The 19,296-nt window shown below is 47.8% G+C and overlaps 1 long non-coding RNA gene across 1 annotated transcript in view; it reads right to left on the reverse strand.

The window, feature by feature from the left end:
- Positions 1-623: 623 nt before the first annotated feature.
- Positions 624-19,296, reverse strand: part of LOC138851833 (uncharacterized) — a 38,288-nt gene continuing 19,615 nt past the window's right edge. The window contains exon 3 of the long non-coding RNA XR_011391425.1: positions 624-778. This is a non-coding gene — a long non-coding RNA (uncharacterized lncRNA). The remainder of the gene's footprint in view (positions 779-19,296) is intronic.

Below are 19,296 nucleotides of genomic sequence, written 5' to 3' on the forward strand. Positions count from 1 at the left end.
GAGAGAAAGACAGGAAGAGGAAATAGATGACTCAGGAAGTAACAATATACGTATATGTATAGGTATCTTAAGTGTATACATGTATACATGTGTGTATTTACCGACCTCTGTCTGTTGGGGTTGAGTCACAGCTCCTGGCCATAGCTCCTTGCTAACTTTGCAGTTATTTAATATCTTCTCAACATAAAATATAAAAGTTATAGCCTAAAATGTATTAATTATACCCCAGAATATAATAGTTATACCCTAAAATATTTTAATTATACTAGTTATACCCAAAATATATTAATTATACCCCAGAATATGATAGTTATACCCTAAAATATATTAATTATACCCCAGAATATAATAGTTATTCCTTAAAATATATTAATTATACTAGTTATACCCAAAATATATTAATTATCCTCGAGAATATAATAGTTATACCCTAAAATATATTAATTATACCCCGGAATACATTAGTTATACCCAAAAATATATTAATTATACCCCAGAATACATTAGTTATACCCAAAAATATATTAATTATACCCCAGAATACATTAGTTATACCTTAAAATAGCAGTAGTTATACCTGGGGCAGCTGGTGGCTAGCAGACTACTAACCTGGGCAACTAGTACCAGCCTGACAGGACCTGCTACTAGGATTGAAGACCAGGTTGGTGCCACAGAGATGGGTGAAACCACGCCCTGCCCAGCACGAAACGTAGCGGTCACAGTGACTGCCATCTGGGAAGTTACCGAAAGGTGCCAGGCACCTGGGGTCGGTCAGTGCCTGTAAGGGGAAGTAGATGAGTCAGTGCCTGTAAGGGGAATTAGGTGAGTCTGTATGGGAAAGTAGGTGAGTCAGTGACTAGAAGGGGAAGTAGGTGAGTCAGTGGATGTAAGGGGTAGTAGGTGAGTCAGTGACTGTAAGGGGAAGTAGGTGAGTCAGTGACTGTAAGGGGAAGTAGGTGAGTCAGTGACTAAGGGGAAGTAGGTGAGTCAGTGACTGTAAAGGGAAGTAGGTGAGTCAGTGACTGTAAAGGGAAGTAGGCGAGTCAGTGACTATTTTCTGACTAGTGACTATTGCCTACTTAGTGACTATTTACTATTCAGCAACTAGGTGCTACACCTAGGTGTATCACCTAGGTGCTACTGTGTGCTACAACTAGGTGCTACATCTAGATGCTACACACAGTAGGTACTATACCTAGGTGCTACTCACTAGTTACTACATCTAAGTACTACACACTAGGTGCTAGCACCTAGGAACTTCACCTAGGTGCCACCACTTAGGAACTTCACCTAGGTGCTAGCACCTAGGAACTTCACCTAGGTGCTAGCACCTAGGACATACCAGGTGATCACTGCACCAGTTAACTACCAGAGCAAGTGGTGCTTAACCTGAGCGGCGGGGCCCAGGAGCTAGCGCCCAGCCGGACGACTGCTTGGCCGCGCTCCCGTAACTACCGTCTCACCTTCCTGCTGCTGGCCTCCAGCTCCCGGCACCGTGACACTCAAGGCTGTAGCTGCTGGGCAGGAGTCGAACCCTTGACTTAAGGTCTCTCTCTCTCTCTCTCTCTCTCTCTCTCTCTCTCTCTCTTTTATTGTTATGAGACATACAAGTAGGGAACATGATGAAGTTTGAGCCATCTGTGGGCCAGCTGTCGACCATCTGTGGGCCAGCTGTGGACCATCTGTGGGCCAGCATTTTCATTTGATCAACTGACTTTATCTCATTGACATCATAATGCTGTACGAATGTGTTCCATACTCGAGTCATCCTGGGTATACATGATCTCAGATGGAGTGATGTTCTGGAGAAGGGTACAGCCAGAGTGAAGTTGCTACTTTCTGCCCGTCTTGTGGTATAGAAGATTGTTTCACGCTGCCCTCGAAGTGGATCCAAGTGTGGTACTTTAGCAATGTTGGCCTTGTTCATAACAGTAAGGCCACCCGCATCCCTCCTGTGTTGAAGGCTCTGGTGAAATGACAGATCTATCCAGGATGGGTCCAGGCGAGAGATGAGACGTCTTGCTCTGTTCTCCACTCTATCAAGCAGTCGCAGATGAGGCGAGGGGGCAGGCAAACCAAGAAAGTGGAGCATACTCAAGGTGCGAGCGTACTTGTGCCTCGTACAAAATCTTGCAACCCCTACTGTCAAGCAGATGTGAGATACGGCAAATTGCTGTTAGGTTCCTGGCTGCCTTGTTTGGAAGATTTACAACGTGGTTCTTCATGGTCAGTTTGGAGTCCAATTTCACCCCAAGGATATCAACTTCTTCCCCAGATACCAATACTCTCCCATTCATACTTAGTACTGCTCCGGCATTACCATCATGGTGCCAAGAGATCATAATTTGTGTTTTTTCAGGTGCAAATGTTACTTGCCATCTATTTCCCCAAGCTGATATAGCTCTCAGCTGGTGATTGATGTAGCTTAGAGCAGCTGGCATTTCTTCTCTTAGATAAGTGAATGTCAGTGCACAGTCGTCTGCATATGCATGTGATTCTGGGATAAGATGAAGAAGGTCGTTGAAGTAGACATTCCAAAACAATGGTCCCAGCACACTTCCTTGTGGAACACTTGCCCCAATAAGATGTCTTGCTGATTCCGTTCCATTGAGAACTACACTTAAAGATCTACCACGAAGGTAATCACTGATATACACTGAGAGGTGTATATCTCAGTGTATATACACTGAGAGGTGTATATCTCAGTGTATATACAGTGAGAGGTGTATATCTCAGTGTATATACACTGAGAGGTGTATATCTCAGTGTATATACACTGAGAGGTGTATATCTCAGTGTATATACACTGAGAGGTGTATATCTCAGTGTATATACACTGAGAGGTGTATATCTCAGTGTATATACACTGAGAGGTGTATATCTCAGTGTATATACACTGAGAGGTGTATATCTCAGTGTATATACACTGAGAGGTGTATATCTCAGTGTATATACACTGAGAGGTGTATATCTCAGTGTATATACACTGGTAGTTTACATTAATCAGTATTTTAGGTATTAAAGTATTCTTGACTGGTGGTGACCAGGTGACCTGCAGCCTTAATGACCCTGGTGTAGTAGATAGACTTTAAACCCCATTAACCAACCAACCAGTCTTAATGACCCTGGTGTAGTAGATAGACTTTAAACCCCATTAACCAACCAACCAGTCTTAATGACCCTGGTGTAGTAGATAGACTTTAAACCCCATTAACCAACCAACCAGTCTTAATGACCCTGGTGTAGTAGTAGATAGACTTTAAACCCCATTAACCAACCAACCAGTCTTAATGACCCTGGTGTAGTAGATAGACTTTAAACCCCATTAACCAACCAACCAGTCTTAATGACCCTGGTGTAGTAGATAGACTTTAAACCCCATTAACCAACCAACCAGTCTTAATGACCCTGGTGTAGTAGATAGACTTTAAACCCCATTAACCAACCAACCAGTCTTAATGACCCTGGTGTAGTAGATAGACTTTAAACCCCATTAACCAACCAACCAGTCTTAATGACCCTGGTGTAGTAGATAGACTTTAAACCCCATTAACCAACCAACCAGTCTTAATGACCCTGGTGTAGTAGATAGACTTTAAACCCCATTAACCAACCAACCAGTCTTAATGACCCTGGTGTAGTAGATAGACTTTAAACCAATCTGGTCCTTATATCAACTGTTACTGTTACTAGCAATTTGGTCCATATATCAACTGTTACTGTTACTAGCAATTTGGTCCTTATATCAACTGTTACTGTTACTAGCAATTTGGTCCTTATATCAACTGTTACTGTTACTAGCAATTTGGTCCTTATATCAACTGTTACTGTTACTAGCAATTTGGTCCTTATATCAACTGTTACTGTTACTAGCAATTTGGTCCTTATATCAACTGTTACTGTTACTAGCAATCTGGTCCTTATATCAACTGTTACTGTTACTAGCAATTTGGTCCTTATATCAACTGTTACTGTTACTAGCAATCTGGTCCATATATCAACTGTTACTGTTACTAGCAATCTGGTCCTTATATCAACTGTTACTGTTACTAGCAATTTGGTCCATATATCAACTGTTACTGTTACTAGCAATTTGGTCCTTATATCAACTGTTACTGTTACTAGCAATCTGGTCCATATATCAACTGTTACTGTTACTAGCAATCTGGTCCATATATCAACTGTTACTGTTACTTAATAGCAATCTGGTCCATATATCAACTGTTACTGTTACTTCCTAGCAATCTGGTCCATATATCAACTGTTACTGTTACTTAATAGCAATCTGGTCCATATATCAACTGTTACTGTTACTAGCAATCTGGTCCATATATCAACTGTTACTGTTACTAGCAATCTGGTCCTTATATCAACTGTTACTGTTACTAGCAATCTGGTCCTTATATCAACTGTTACTGTTACTAGCAATCTGGTCCTTATATCAACTGTTACTGTTACTAGCAATCTGGTCCATATATCAACTGTTACTGTTACTAGCAATCTGGTCCTTATATCAACTGTTACTGTTACTAGCAATCTGGTCCTTATATCAACTGTTACTGTTACTAGCAGTCTGGTCCTTATATCAACTGTTACTGTTACTAGCAATCTGGTCCATATATCAACTGTTACTGTTACTAGCAGTCTGGTCCTTATATCAACTGTTACTGTTACTAGCAATCTGGTCCTTATATCAACTGTTACTGTTACTAGCAATCTGGTCCTTATATCAACTGTTACTGTTACTAGCAGTCTGGTCCTTATATCAACTGTTACTGTTACTAGCAGTCTGGTCCTTATATCAACTGTTACTGTTACTAGCAATCTGGTCCATATATCAACTGTTACTGTTACTAGCAATCTGGTCCTTATATCAACTGTTACTGTTACTAGCAGTCTGGTCCTTATATCAACTGTTACTGTTACTAGCAATCTGGTCCATATATCAACTGTTACTGTTACTAGCAATCTGGTCCTTATATCAACTGTTACTGTTACTAGCAGTCTGGTCCTTATATCAACTGTTACTGTCTATTTATTATACTGCTCCCTGCTGCATGCAGGGAGCAGAAAACAGGGAGTATGTTCCTCACCCCCTGCCCTCTGTGTGTGTGTGTAAGAGAGCCACACTCTATCTCTTGGCACCTCCCACTGCCTCAGAACTCACTCCAACAGCACCCTCACTCCCCCCACACTCCACCAACTCCCCACAATGAGGCAACACTTCCCAGTATCCCAACTGACTCACACACCAACGTATTACCCAATTATGTATCCTTGTACCACTGTTATCCCTCTAGTATACCTTATCCTGGTCTATCCCACCCTATCCCAGTGGATATCTTCCACGTCCTGATCATATCTCCCCCTGTTCTTTGCCCTACAGTTGTACTTCTTGTACATTAAAGTACAAGCACACGATATTAGGTACTAACCTGATTGTGGTAGCAGGGGTCGAGTCATAGCTCTTGGCCCCACCTGTGTGATATTAGGTGTGGGTTCAACACTGGTAATGTGTACTCAAGACACACTACGTAAGAATGAGTGATATATATGCGTGTATATTTTTATTATATATAATTATTATTATCATTATCATTATCATCATAATTATCATCATTATCACTAATAAATAAGACAAACGATAGTACTAAGGGAGGCGACGATCCCAATGTAAACAAAGCACATCCTGGAACTTTGACCCTCAGTACCCCCCCGGGGGGTCCCCAAGCCACCTCCCCGTCACCGATAATATTAGAAAAAGGAGGAGAGGAGAAGGGAAAAAAATTATTAATGCCTTGAGTTAAGAGCCGCCAGGAAAGTGGTCGTCCCTGAGCGTCCGCCAGCGGGGCGCAGGGATGCGCTGCCTGGCGCCGCGGGGGAAGTTGTCGCGCCGAGCCTGGACGGCTACTCCACCGTCCTCATTGATGGTTCAGTCGGCGCTGAGCGCTGATGGGGGGAGGATGTGTTACTACATCTCTCTTCGATTTTTCGAGTACATATGCCGTTGAAGAGCTTTTCATCCAGGTTATTGGAGCTTATTTATCTTGATTAATCACTACATCAAATAGATACAGCTCTATTCACTTGATAAAGCTCTAAAGAAGCAATAATTGGTAAGTACTTTCACTAGTTAGGTACTGGAAGCTCACTTCAGTAGGTACAGGAAGCTCACTTCAGTAGGTACTGGAAGCTCACTTCAGTAGGTACTGGAAGCTCACTTCAGTAGGTACTGGAAGCTCACTTCAGCAGGTACTCTAGATAGGTACTGGAAGCTCACTTCAGTAGGTACTGGAAGCTCACTTCAGTAGGTACTGTAGATAGGTAATGGAAGCTCACTTCAGTAGGTACTCTAGATAGGTACTGGAAGCTCACTTCAGTAGGTACTGGAAGCTCACTTCAGTAGGTACTGGAATCTCACTTCAGTAGGTACTGGAAGCTCACTTCAGTAGGTACTGGAAGCTCACTTCAGTAGGTACTGGAAGCTCACTTCAGTAGGTACTGGAAGCTCACTTCAGTAGGTACTGGAAGCTCACTTCAGTAGGTACTGGAAGCTCACTTCAGTAGGTATTGGAAGCTCACTTCAGCAGGTACTCTAGATAGGTACTGGAAGCTCACTTCAGTAGCTACTCTAGATAGGTACTGGAAGCTCACTTCAGTAGGTACTGGAAGCTCACTTCAGTAGGTTCTGGAAGCTCACTTCAGCAGGTACTCTAGATAGGTACTGGAAGCTCACTTCAGTAGGTACTCTAGATAGGTACTGGAAGCTCACTTCAGCAGGTACTCTAGATAGGTACTGGAAGCTCACTTCAGCAGGTACTCTAGATAGGTACTGGAAGCTCACTTCAACAGGTACTCTAGATAGGTACTGGAAGCTCACTTCAGCAGGTACTCTAGATAGGTACTGGAAGCTCACTTCAGCAGGTACTCTAGATAGGTACTGGAAGCTCACTTCAACAGGTACTCTAGATAGGTACTAGAAGCTCATTTCAGCAGGTACTCTAAATAGGTACTAGAAGCTCACTTCAGCAGGTACTCTAGATAGGTACTAGAAGCTCACTTCAGCAGGTACTCTAGATAGGTACTAGAAGCTCACTTCAGCAGGTACTCTAGATAGGTACTGGAAGCTCACTTCAGTAGGTACTCTAGATAGGTACTGGAAGCTCACTTCAGTAGGTACTCTAGATATGTACTGGAAGCTCACTTCAACAGGTACTATAGATAGGTACTGGAAGCTCAAATCAACAGGTACTATAGATAGGTACTGGAAGCTCACTTCAGTAGGTACTCTAGATAGGTACTGGAAGCTCACTTCAGTAGGTACTCTAGATAGGTACTGGAAGCTCACTTCAGTAGGTACTCTAGATAGGTACTGGAAGCTCACTTCAGTAGGTACTCTAGATAGGTACTGGAAGCTCACTTCAGTAGGTACTCTAGATAGGTACTGGAAGCTCACTTCAGTAGGTACTCTAGATAGGTACTGGAAGCTCACTTCAGTAGGTACTCTAGATAGGTACTGGAAGCTCACTTCAGCAGGTACTCTAGATAGGTACTAGAAGCTCACTTCAGCAGGTACTCTAGATAGGTACTAGAAGCTCACTGCAACAGGTGCTCTAGATAGGTACTGGAAGTTCACTTCAACAGGTACTCTAGATAGGTACTGGAAGTTCACTTCAGCAGGTACTCTAGATAGGTACTGGAAGTTCACTTCAACAGGTACTCTAGATAGGTACTGGAAGTTCACTTCAACAGGTACTCTAGATAGGTACTGGAAGCTCACTTCAACAGGTACTCTAGATAGGTACTGGAAGCTCACTTCAGCAGGTACTCTAGATAGGTACTAGAAGCTCACTTCAGCAGGTACTCTAGATAGGTACTGGAAGCTCACTTCAACAGGTACTCTAGATAGGTACTAGAAGCTCACTTCAGCAGGTACTCTAGATAGGTACTGGAAGCTCACTTCAACAGGTACTCTAGATAGGTACTGGAAGCTCACTTCAACAGGTACTCTAGATAGGTACTGGAAGCTCACTTCAGCAGGTACTCTAGATAGGTACTAGAAGCTCACTTCAACAGGTACTCTAGATAGGTACTGGAATCTCAACCCAGGATGTGACCCACACCAGTCAACTAACACCCAGGATGTGACCCACACCAGTCCACTAACACCCAGGATGTGACCCACACCAGTCCACTAACACCCAGGATGTGACCCACACCAGTCCACTAACACCCAGGATGTGACCCACACCAGTCCACTAACACCCAGGATGTGACCCACACCAGTCCACTAACACCCAGGATGTGACCCACACCAGTCCACTAACACCCAGGATGTGACCCACACCAGTCCACTAACACCCAGGATGTGACCCACACCAGTCCACTAACACCCAGGATGTGACCCACACCAGTCCACTAACACCCAGGATGTGACCCACACCAGTCCACTAACACCCAGGATGTGACCCACACCAGTCCACTAACACCCAGGATGTGACCCACACCAGTCCACTAACACCCAGGATGTGACCCACACCAGTCCACTAACACCCAGGATGTGACCCACACCAGTCCACTAACACCCAGGATGTGACCCACACCAGTCCACTAACACCCAGGATGTGACCCACACCAGTCCACTAACACCCAGGATGTGACCCACACCAGTCCACTAACACCCAGGATGTGACCCACACCAGTCCACTAACACCCAGGATGTGACCCACACCAGTCCACTAACACCCAGGATGTGACCCACACCAGTCCACTAACACCCAGGATGTGACCCACACCAGTCCACTAACACCCAGGATGTGACCCACACCAGTCCACTAACACCCAGGATGTGACCCACACCAGTCCACTAACACCCAGGATGTGACCCACACCAGTCCACTAACACCCAGGATGTGACCCACACCAGTCCACTAACACCCAGGATGTGACCCACACCAGTCCACTAACACCCAGGATGTGACCCACACCAGTCCACTAACACCCAGGATGTGACCCACACCAGTCCACTAACACCCAGGATGTGACCCACACCAGTCCACTAACACCCAGGATGTGACCCACACCAGTCCACTAACACCCAGGATGTGACCCACACCAGTCCACTAACACCCAGGATGTGACCCACACCAGTCCACTAACACCCAGGATGTGACCCACACCAGTCCACTAACACCCAGGATGTGACCCACACCAGTCCACTAACACCCAGGATGTGACCCACACCAGTCCACTAACACCCAGGATGTGACCCACACCAGTCCACTAACACCCAGGATGTGACCCACACCAGTCCACTAACACCCAGGATGTGACCCACACCAGTCCACTAACACCCAGGATGTGACCCACACCAGTCCACTAACACCCAGGATGTGACCCACACCAGTCCACTAACACCCAGGATGTGACCCACACCAGTCCACTAACACCCAGGATGTGACCCACACCAGTCCACTAACACCCAGGATGTGACCCACACCAGTCCACTAACACCCAGGATGTGACCCACACCAGTCCACTAACACCCAGGATGTGACCCACACCAGTCCACTAACACCCAGGATGTGACCCACACCAGTCCACTAACACCCAGGATGTGACCCACACCAGTCCACTAACACCCAGGATGTGACCCACACCAGTCCACTAACACCCAGGATGTGACCCACACCAGTCCACTAACACCCAGGATGTGACCCACACCAGTCCACTAACACCCAGGATGTGACCCACACCAGTCCACTAACACCCAGGATGTGACCCACACCAGTCCACTAACACCCAGGATGTGACCCACACCAGTCCACTAACACCCAGGATGTGACCCACACCAGTCCACTAACACCCAGGATGTGACCCACACCAGTCCACTAACACCCAGGATGTGACCCACACCAGTCCACTAACACCCAGGATGTGACCCACACCAGTCCACTAACACCCAGGATGTGACCCACACCAGTCCACTAACACCCAGGATGTGACCCACACCAGTCCACTAACACCCAGGATGTGACCCACACCAGTCCACTAACACCCAGGATGTGACCCACACCAGTCCACTAACACCCAGGATGTGACCCACACCAGTCCACTAACACCCAGGATGTGACCCACACCAGTCCACTAACACCCAGGATGTGACCCACACCAGTCCACTAACACCCAGGATGTGACCCACACCAGTCCACTAACACCCAGGATGTGACCCACACCAGTCCACTAACACCCAGGATGTGACCCACACCAGTCCACTAACACCCAGGATGTGACCCACACCAGTCCACTAACACCCAGGATGTGACCCACACCAGTCCACTAACACCCAGGATGTGACCCACACCAGTCCACTAACACCCAGGATGTGACCCACACCAGTCCACTAACACCCAGGATGTGACCCACACCAGTCCACTAACACCCAGGATGTGACCCACACCAGTCCACTAACACCCAGGATGTGACCCACACCAGTCCACTAACACCCAGGATGTGACCCACACCAGTCCACTAACACCCAGGATGTGACCCACACCAGTCCACTAACACCCAGGATGTGACCCACACCAGTCCACTAACACCCAGGATGTGACCCACACCAGTCCACTAACACCCAGGATGTGACCCACACCAGTCCACTAACACCCAGGATGTGACCCACACCAGTCCACTAACACCCAGGATGTGACCCACACCAGTCCACTAACACCCAGGATGTGACCCACACCAGTCCACTAACACCCAGGATGTGACCCACACCAGTCCACTAACACCCAGGATGTGACCCACACCAGTCCACTAACACCCAGGATGTGACCCACACCAGTCCACTAACACCCAGGATGTGACCCACACCAGTCCACTAACACCCAGGATGTGACCCACACCAGTCCACTAACACCCAGGATGTGACCCACACCAGTCCACTAACACCCAGGATGTGACCCACACCAGTCCACTAACACCCAGGATGTGACCCACACCAGTCCACTAACACCCAGGATGTGACCCACACCAGTCCACTAACACCCAGGATGTGACCCACACCAGTCCACTAACACCCAGGATGTGACCCACACCAGTCCACTAACACCCAGGATGTGACCCACACCAGTCCACTAACACCCAGGATGTGACCCACACCAGTCCACTAACACCCAGGATGTGACCCACACCAGTCCACTAACACCCAGGATGTGACCCACACCAGTCCACTAACACCCAGGATGTGACCCACACCAGTCCACTAACACCCAGGATGTGACCCACACCAGTCCACTAACACCCAGGATGTGACCCACACCAGTCCACTAACACCCAGGATGTGACCCACACCAGTCCACTAACACCCAGGATGTGACCCACACCAGTCCACTAACACCCAGGATGTGACCCACACCAGTCCACTAACACCCAGGATGTGACCCACACCAGTCCACTAACACCCAGGATGTGACCCACACCAGTCCACTAACACCCAGGATGTGACCCACACCAGTCCACTAACACCCAGGATGTGACCCACACCAGTCCACTAACACCCAGGATGTGACCCACACCAGTCCACTAACACCCAGGATGTGACCCACACCAGTCCACTAACACCCAGGATGTGACCCACACCAGTCCACTAACACCCAGGATGTGACCCACACCAGTCCACTAACACCCAGGATGTGACCCACACCAGTCCACTAACACCCAGGATGTGACCCACACCAGTCCACTAACACCCAGGATGTGACCCACACCAGTCCACTAACACCCAGGATGTGACCCACACCAGTCCACTAACACCCAGGATGTGACCCACACCAGTCCACTAACACCCAGGATGTGACCCACACCAGTCCACTAACACCCAGGATGTGACCCACACCAGTCCACTAACACCCAGGATGTGACCCACACCAGTCCACTAACACCCAGGATGTGACCCACACCAGTCCACTAACACCCAGGATGTGACCCACACCAGTCCACTAACACCCAGGATGTGACCCACACCAGTCCACTAACACCCAGGATGTGACCCACACCAGTCCACTAACACCCAGGATGTGACCCACACCAGTCCACTAACACCCAGGATGTGACCCACACCAGTCCACTAACACCCAGGATGTGACCCACACCAGTCCACTAACACCCAGGATGTGACCCACACCAGTCCACTAACACCCAGGATGTGACCCACACCAGTCCACTAACACCCAGGATGTGACCCACACCAGTCCACTAACACCCAGGATGTGACCCACACCAGTCCACTAACACCCAGGATGTGACCCACACCAGTCCACTAACACCCAGGATGTGACCCACACCAGTCCACTAACACCCAGGATGTGACCCACACCAGTCCACTAACACCCAGGATGTGACCCACACCAGTCCACTAACACCCAGGATGTGACCCACACCAGTCCACTAACACCCAGGATGTGACCCACACCAGTCCACTAACACCCAGGATGTGACCCACACCAGTCCACTAACACCCAGGATGTGACCCACACCAGTCCACTAACACCCAGGATGTGACCCACACCAGTCCACTAACACCCAGGATGTGACCAACACCAGGCCACAAACACCCAGGATGTGAGCCACGCCAGACCACACACCCAGGACCTCAGTAGGTTCCAGGAGACTCACCTTGACAGGTTCTCTGAGGATATTGGTGGTCATTTCCGTTTGGGTTAACTATTTCTGTTGGTATTTTGTACCGACATGGTCCAGTGGTCTATCAGAGTGGTCCTGAATCTCTGGTGTTTGGTTAATACTGTTCCAGCAGGTATTTACTAGGTTTAAAGTCTACTACACCAGGGTCATTAAGACTGGTTGGTTGGTTAATGGGGTTTAAAGTCTATCTACTACACCAGGGTCATTAAGACTGGTTGGTTGGCTAATGGGGTTTAAAGTCTATCTACTACACCAGGGTCATTAAGACTGGTTGGTTGGCTAATGGGGTTTAAAGTCTATCTACTACACCAGGGTCATTAAGGCTGCAGGTCACCTGTACACTACCACTCAAGAATACTTTAATACCTAAAATACTGATTAATGTAAACTACCAGTGTATATACACTGAGATATACACCTCTCAGTGTATATACACTGAGATATATATACCTCTCAGTGTATGTACACTGAGATATACACCTCTTAGTGTATATACACTGATATATACACACGTCTCAGTGTATATACACTGATATATACACACGTCTCAGTGTATATTCGGCAACTCCGGCCGGAAATGTCTTCAAGACATGTGCAGACAGCATCAGCAGACTGACCACTGTCTGCACTCTCAGCCCACTGTCTGCACTCCCGAGTCTTGCTGGTTTGCTGAACTCTAAACCATCATGGAGTCAAATACACAGCTTTGAGATTGGGTATGATAGTGTTCAAGACGTCTGAAGTCAGTGATAGCAGGGAGGCGGAGCCAGGAGCTATGAATCGACCAATGCAATAGAAAATAAGGGTGGAGGCAGGTGCACACACACATACACACACACACACACACATACACACACACACACACACACACACACACACACACACACACACACCAACACACACACACACACACACAACGATTGAAGATATGAAGGTGATAGGCGAGGGGGACATGACCCAGGTGGCAAATTTCCGGAGAATTGGGTGGTTCACAAAGAAAAGGAATCGGCCTCTCAAAGTAATTTTCAAGGCAGAATCAACCCGAACCATGATCCTGCAGGAGAAAGCACGGCTGAGAGGCAAGCAGGAGTTCCGGAGTGTGTACCTCGATCGAGACAGAACACAGAACGAAAGGAAGACAATGAAAGAGCAAGTTCAAAAACGAAAGGAGAAATGGGAGGAAATGAAAAAGGAGAACAGAATAACCCAGGATCAAATGGAAGGACAAGCGCACCCCCAGAAACACCTGCAGAAGGACTCCAGCCACGACACCCCCAAGGCAACTGAACAATCCAAACCAACCATCACACACCGATCCCTCTGTTTCCACCCCCCGCACCACAGTTACAGTATTAGAACAGAAGTTGAAGGTTTGGTACACAAATGCAGATGGATTAACGAATAAACATGAGGAATGGCAAGAAAGAATCAATGAGAAGTCCCCAGACATCATAGCAGTTACAGAAACAAAACTCACGGAGACAATAACAGATGCAATCTTCCCACCAGGATACCAGATCATGAGGAAAGATAGAAGGGGCAGGGGGGGAGGTGGGGTTGCTCTGCTCGTAAAAAACAGATGGAAATTCGAGAAAATGGAAGGCATAGATGAGACAGGAGAAAGACTACATAGCAGGTACACTTGAGTCTGGGAAACACAAAGTGGTCATTGCAGTGATGTATAATCCACCACAGAACTGCAGGAGGCCAAGAGAGGAATATGAAGAGAGCAACAGAGCAATGGTGGACACACTTGCTGAGGTGGCAAGAAGAGCTCACTCCAGCAGAGCAAAGTTGCTGGTTATGGGGGATTTCAACCACAGGGAGATTGACTGGGAAAACCTGGAGCCACATGGGGGTCCCGAAACATGGAGAGCCAGGATGTTGGACGTGGTGCTGGAAAACCTCATGCACCAACATGTTAAGGACATTACCAGAGTGAGAGGGGAGGATGAACCAGCAAGATTGGACCTTGTGTTCACCCTGGGCAGCTCAGACATTGAGGACATCAAGTATGAGAGTCCCCTAGGAGCTAGCGACCACGTGGTTCTGTGCTTTGAATACATAGAGCTGCAAGTGGAGAGAATAACAGGAGTTGAATGGGAAAAGCCTGACTATAAAAGAGGGGACTAAATAGGGTTGAAGAACTTCCTGTGGGAGGTCCAGTAGGACAGAGAACTGGCAGGAAAGCCAGTAAATGAAATGATGGAATATGTAACAACAAAATGCAAGGAGGCAGTGGAAAGGTTTATTCCCAAGGGCAACAGTAACAACAACGGGAGGACCAGAACGAGCCCCTGGTTTACCCGACGGTGTAAGGAGGCAAAAACAAAATGCAATAGAGAATGGAAAAAGTACAGAAGGCAGAGAACACACGAAAATAGGGAGATCAGTCGCAGAGCCAGGAATGAGTACGCACAGGTAAGGAGGGAGGCCCAACGACAGTATGAAAATGACACAGCATCGAGAATCAAGACTGACCCGAAACTGTTGTATAGCCACATCAGGAGGAAGACAACAGTCAAAGACCAGGTGATCAGATTAAGGACAGAAGGTGGAGAACTCACAAGAAATGATCAGGAGGTATGTGAGGAGCTGAACAGGAGATTTAAGGAAGTTTTTACAGTAGAGACAGGAAGGGCTGTGGGAAGACAGCACAGAAGGGAACATCAAGAGGGAATATACCAACAGGTGTTGGATGACATACGAACAACTGAGGAGGAGGTGAAGAAGCTCCTAAGTGACCTTGACACCTCAAAGGCAATGGGACCGGACAACATCTCCCCATGTGTCCTTAGAGAAGGAGCAGAGATGCTGTGCGTGCCTCTAACCACAATCTTCAACACATCCCTTGAAACTGGGCAACTACCTGAGAAATGGAAGACAGCTAATGTAGTCCCCTTATTTAAGAAAGGAAACAGAAACGAGGCACTAAACTACAGACCTGTGTCTCTGACATGTATTGTGTGCAAAGTCATGGAGAAGATTATCAGGAGGAGAGTGGTCGAACACCTGGAAAGGAACAAGATTATAAATGAAAACCAGCATGGGTTCATGGAAGGCAAATCTTGTATCACAAACCTCCTGGAGTTTTATGACAAGGTAACAGAAGTAAGACACGAGAGAGAGGGGTGGGTAGATTGCGTTTTCCTAGACTGCAGGAAGGCCTTTGACACAGTTCCCCACAAGAGATTAGTGCAGAAGCTGGAGGATCAGGCGCATGTAAAAGGGAGGGCACTGCAATGGATAAGGGAATACCTGACAGGGAGGCAGCAACGAGTCATGGTACGTGAAGAGGTATCACAGTGGGCGCCTGTTACGAGTGGGGTCCCACAGGGGTCAGTTCTAGGACCAGTGCTATTTTTGATATATGTGAACGACATGATGGAAGGAATAGACTCTGAAGTGTCCCTGTTCGCAGATGACGTGAAGTTGATGAGAAGAATTAAATCGGACGAGGATGAGGCAGGACTGCAAAGAGACCTGGACAGGCTGGACATGTGGTCCAGTAACTGGCTTCTCGAATTCAATCCAGCCAAATGCAAAGTCATGAAGATTGGGGAGGGGCAAAGAAGACCGCAGACAGAGTATAGGCTAGGTGGACAAAGACTACAGACCTCACTCAGGGAGAAAGACCTTGGGGTGACCATAACACCGAGCACATCACCGGAGGCACACATCAACCAAATAACTGCTGCAGCATACGGGCGCCTGGCAAACCTGAGAATAGCGTTCCGATACCTTAATAAGGAATCGTTCAAGACACTGTACACTGTGTATGTTAGGCCCATACTGGAGTATGCAGCACCAGTCTGGAACCCACACCTGGTCAAGCACGTCAAGAAGTTAGAGAAAGTACAAAGGTTTGCAACAAGGCTAGTCCCAGAGCTCAAGGGAATGTCGTACGAGGAAAGGTTAAGGGAAATCGGACTGACGACACTGGAGGACAGAAGGGTCAGGGGAGACATGATAACGACATACAAGATACTGCGGGGAATAGACAAGGTGGACAGAGATAGGATGTTCCAGAGAGGGGACACAGGGACAAGGGGTCACAACTGGAAGCTGAAGACTCAGACGAGTCACAGGGACGTTAGGAAGTATTTCTTCAGTCATAGAGTTGTCAGCAAGTGGAATAGCCTAGCAAGTGAAGTAGTGGAGGCAGGAACCATACATAGTTTTAAGAAGAGGTATGACAAAGCTCAGGAAGCAGAGAGAGAGAGGACCCAGTAGCGATCAGTGAAGAGGCGGGGCCAGGAGCTGAGTCTCGACCCCTGCAACCACAATTAGGTGAGTACAATTAGGTGAGTACACACACACACGCACAACACACAGGTAGGACTACAAAGAGACCTGGACAGACTGGACACTCTTGAAGATCGGGGAAGGGCAAAGAAGACCGCAGACGGAGTATAGGCTAGGTGGTCAAAGACTGCAAACCTCGCTCAAGGAGAAAGATCTTGGTATGAGTATAACACTGAGCATGTCTCCGGAAGCACACATCAACCAGACAACTGCTGCATCATATGGGCGCCTGGCAAACCTGAGAATAGTGTTCCGATACTTAAGTAAAGGATCTTTCAAGACACTGTACACCGTGTACGTCAGGCCCATACTGGAGTATGCAGCACCAATTTAGAACTCACACCAGGTTAAGCACGTTAAGAAATTGGAGAAAGTGCAAAGGTTTGCAACAAGATTAGTTCCAGAGCTCAGGGGAATGTCCTATGAAGAAAGGTTGAGAAATCTGCCTGACGACACTGGAGGACAGGAAGGATAGGGGAGACATGATAACGACATACAAAATACTGCGTCGAATAGAGTGGACAGAGAAAAGATGTTCCAGAGAGGGGACACAGAAACAAAGGGTCACTCTTGGAAGTTGAAGACTCAGATGAGCCACAGGGATGTTAGGAAGTATTTCTTCAGTCACAGAGTTGTCAGGAAGTGGAACTGTCCTGGCGAGTGATGTAGTGGAGGCAGGAAACATACATAGCTTTAAGACGAGGTATGATAAAGCTCATGGAGCAGGGAGAGAGAGGACCTAGTAGCATTCAGTGAAGAGGCGGGACACAACAACAAGGGAACACAGCAACAAGGGGACACAGCAACAAGGGGACACAGCAACAAGGGGACACAGCAACAAGGGGACACAGCAACAAGGGGACACAGCAACAAGGGGACACAGCAACAAGGGGACACAGCAACAAGGGGACACAGCAACAAGGGGACACAGCAACAAGGGGACACAGCAACAAGGGGACACAGCAACAAGGAGACACAGCAACAAGGGGACACAGCAACAAGGGGACACAGCAACAAGGGGACACAGCAACAAGGGGACACAGCAACAAGGGGACACAGCAACAAGGGGACACAGCAACAAGGGGACACAGCAACAAGGGGACACAGCAACAAGGGGACACAGCAACAAGGGGACACAGCAACAAGGGGACACAGCAACAAGGGGACACAGCAACAAGGGGACACAGCAACAAGGGGACACAGCAACAAGGGGACACAGCAACAAGGTGACACAACAACAAGGGGACACAACAAAAAGGGGACACAACAACAAGGGGACACAGCAACCAGGGGACATAGCAAAGGGACATAGTAACAAGGGGACACAACAACAAGGGGACACAGCGACAAGGGGACACAGCAACAAGGGGACACAGCAACAAGGGGACACAGCAACAAGGGGACACAGCAACAAGGGGACACAACAACAAGGGGACACAACAACACACAGCAACAAGGGGACACAGCAACAAGGGGACACAACAACAAGGGGACACAGCAACAAGGGGACACAGCAACAAGGGGACACAGCAACAAGGGGACACAGCAACAAGGGGACACAGCAACAAGGGGACACAGCAACAAGGGGACACAGCAACAAGGGGACACAGCAACAAGGGGACACAGCAACAAGGGGACACAACAACAAGGGGACACAACAACAAGGGGACACAGCAACAAGGAGACACAACAACAAGGGGACACAACAACAAGGGGACACAGCAACAAGGGGACACAGCAACAAGGGGGCACAGCAACAAGGGGACACAGCAACAAGGGGACACAGCAACAAGGGGACACAGCAACAAGGGACACAGCAACAACACAACAACAAGGGGACACAGCAACAAGGGGACACAGCAACAAGGGGACACAGCAACAACAACAAGGGGACACAGCAACAAGGGGACACAGCAACAAGGGGACACAGCAACAAGGGGACACAGCAACAACACAGCAACAAGGGGACACAGCAACAAGGGGACACAGCAACAAGGGGACACACAACAAGGGCACACAAGGGGACAGCAACAGACACAACAAGGGACACACAGCAACAAGGGGACACAGCAACAAGGGGACAACAAGGGGAGCAACAAGGGGTAACAACAACAACAACAGTAACAGCAACAACAGCAACAGTAACAACAACAACACTATCAACAACAACAGTAACAACAACAACAACAACAACAACAGTAACAACAACAACAGTAACAACAACAACAACAGTAACAACAACAACAACAACAGTAACAACAACAGTAACAACAACAACAACAGTAA

This window comes from Cherax quadricarinatus, unplaced genomic scaffold (assembly GCF_038502225.1).
Source record: "Cherax quadricarinatus isolate ZL_2023a unplaced genomic scaffold, ASM3850222v1 Contig2322, whole genome shotgun sequence".
Lineage (NCBI taxonomy): Eukaryota > Metazoa > Arthropoda > Malacostraca > Decapoda > Parastacidae > Cherax > Cherax quadricarinatus.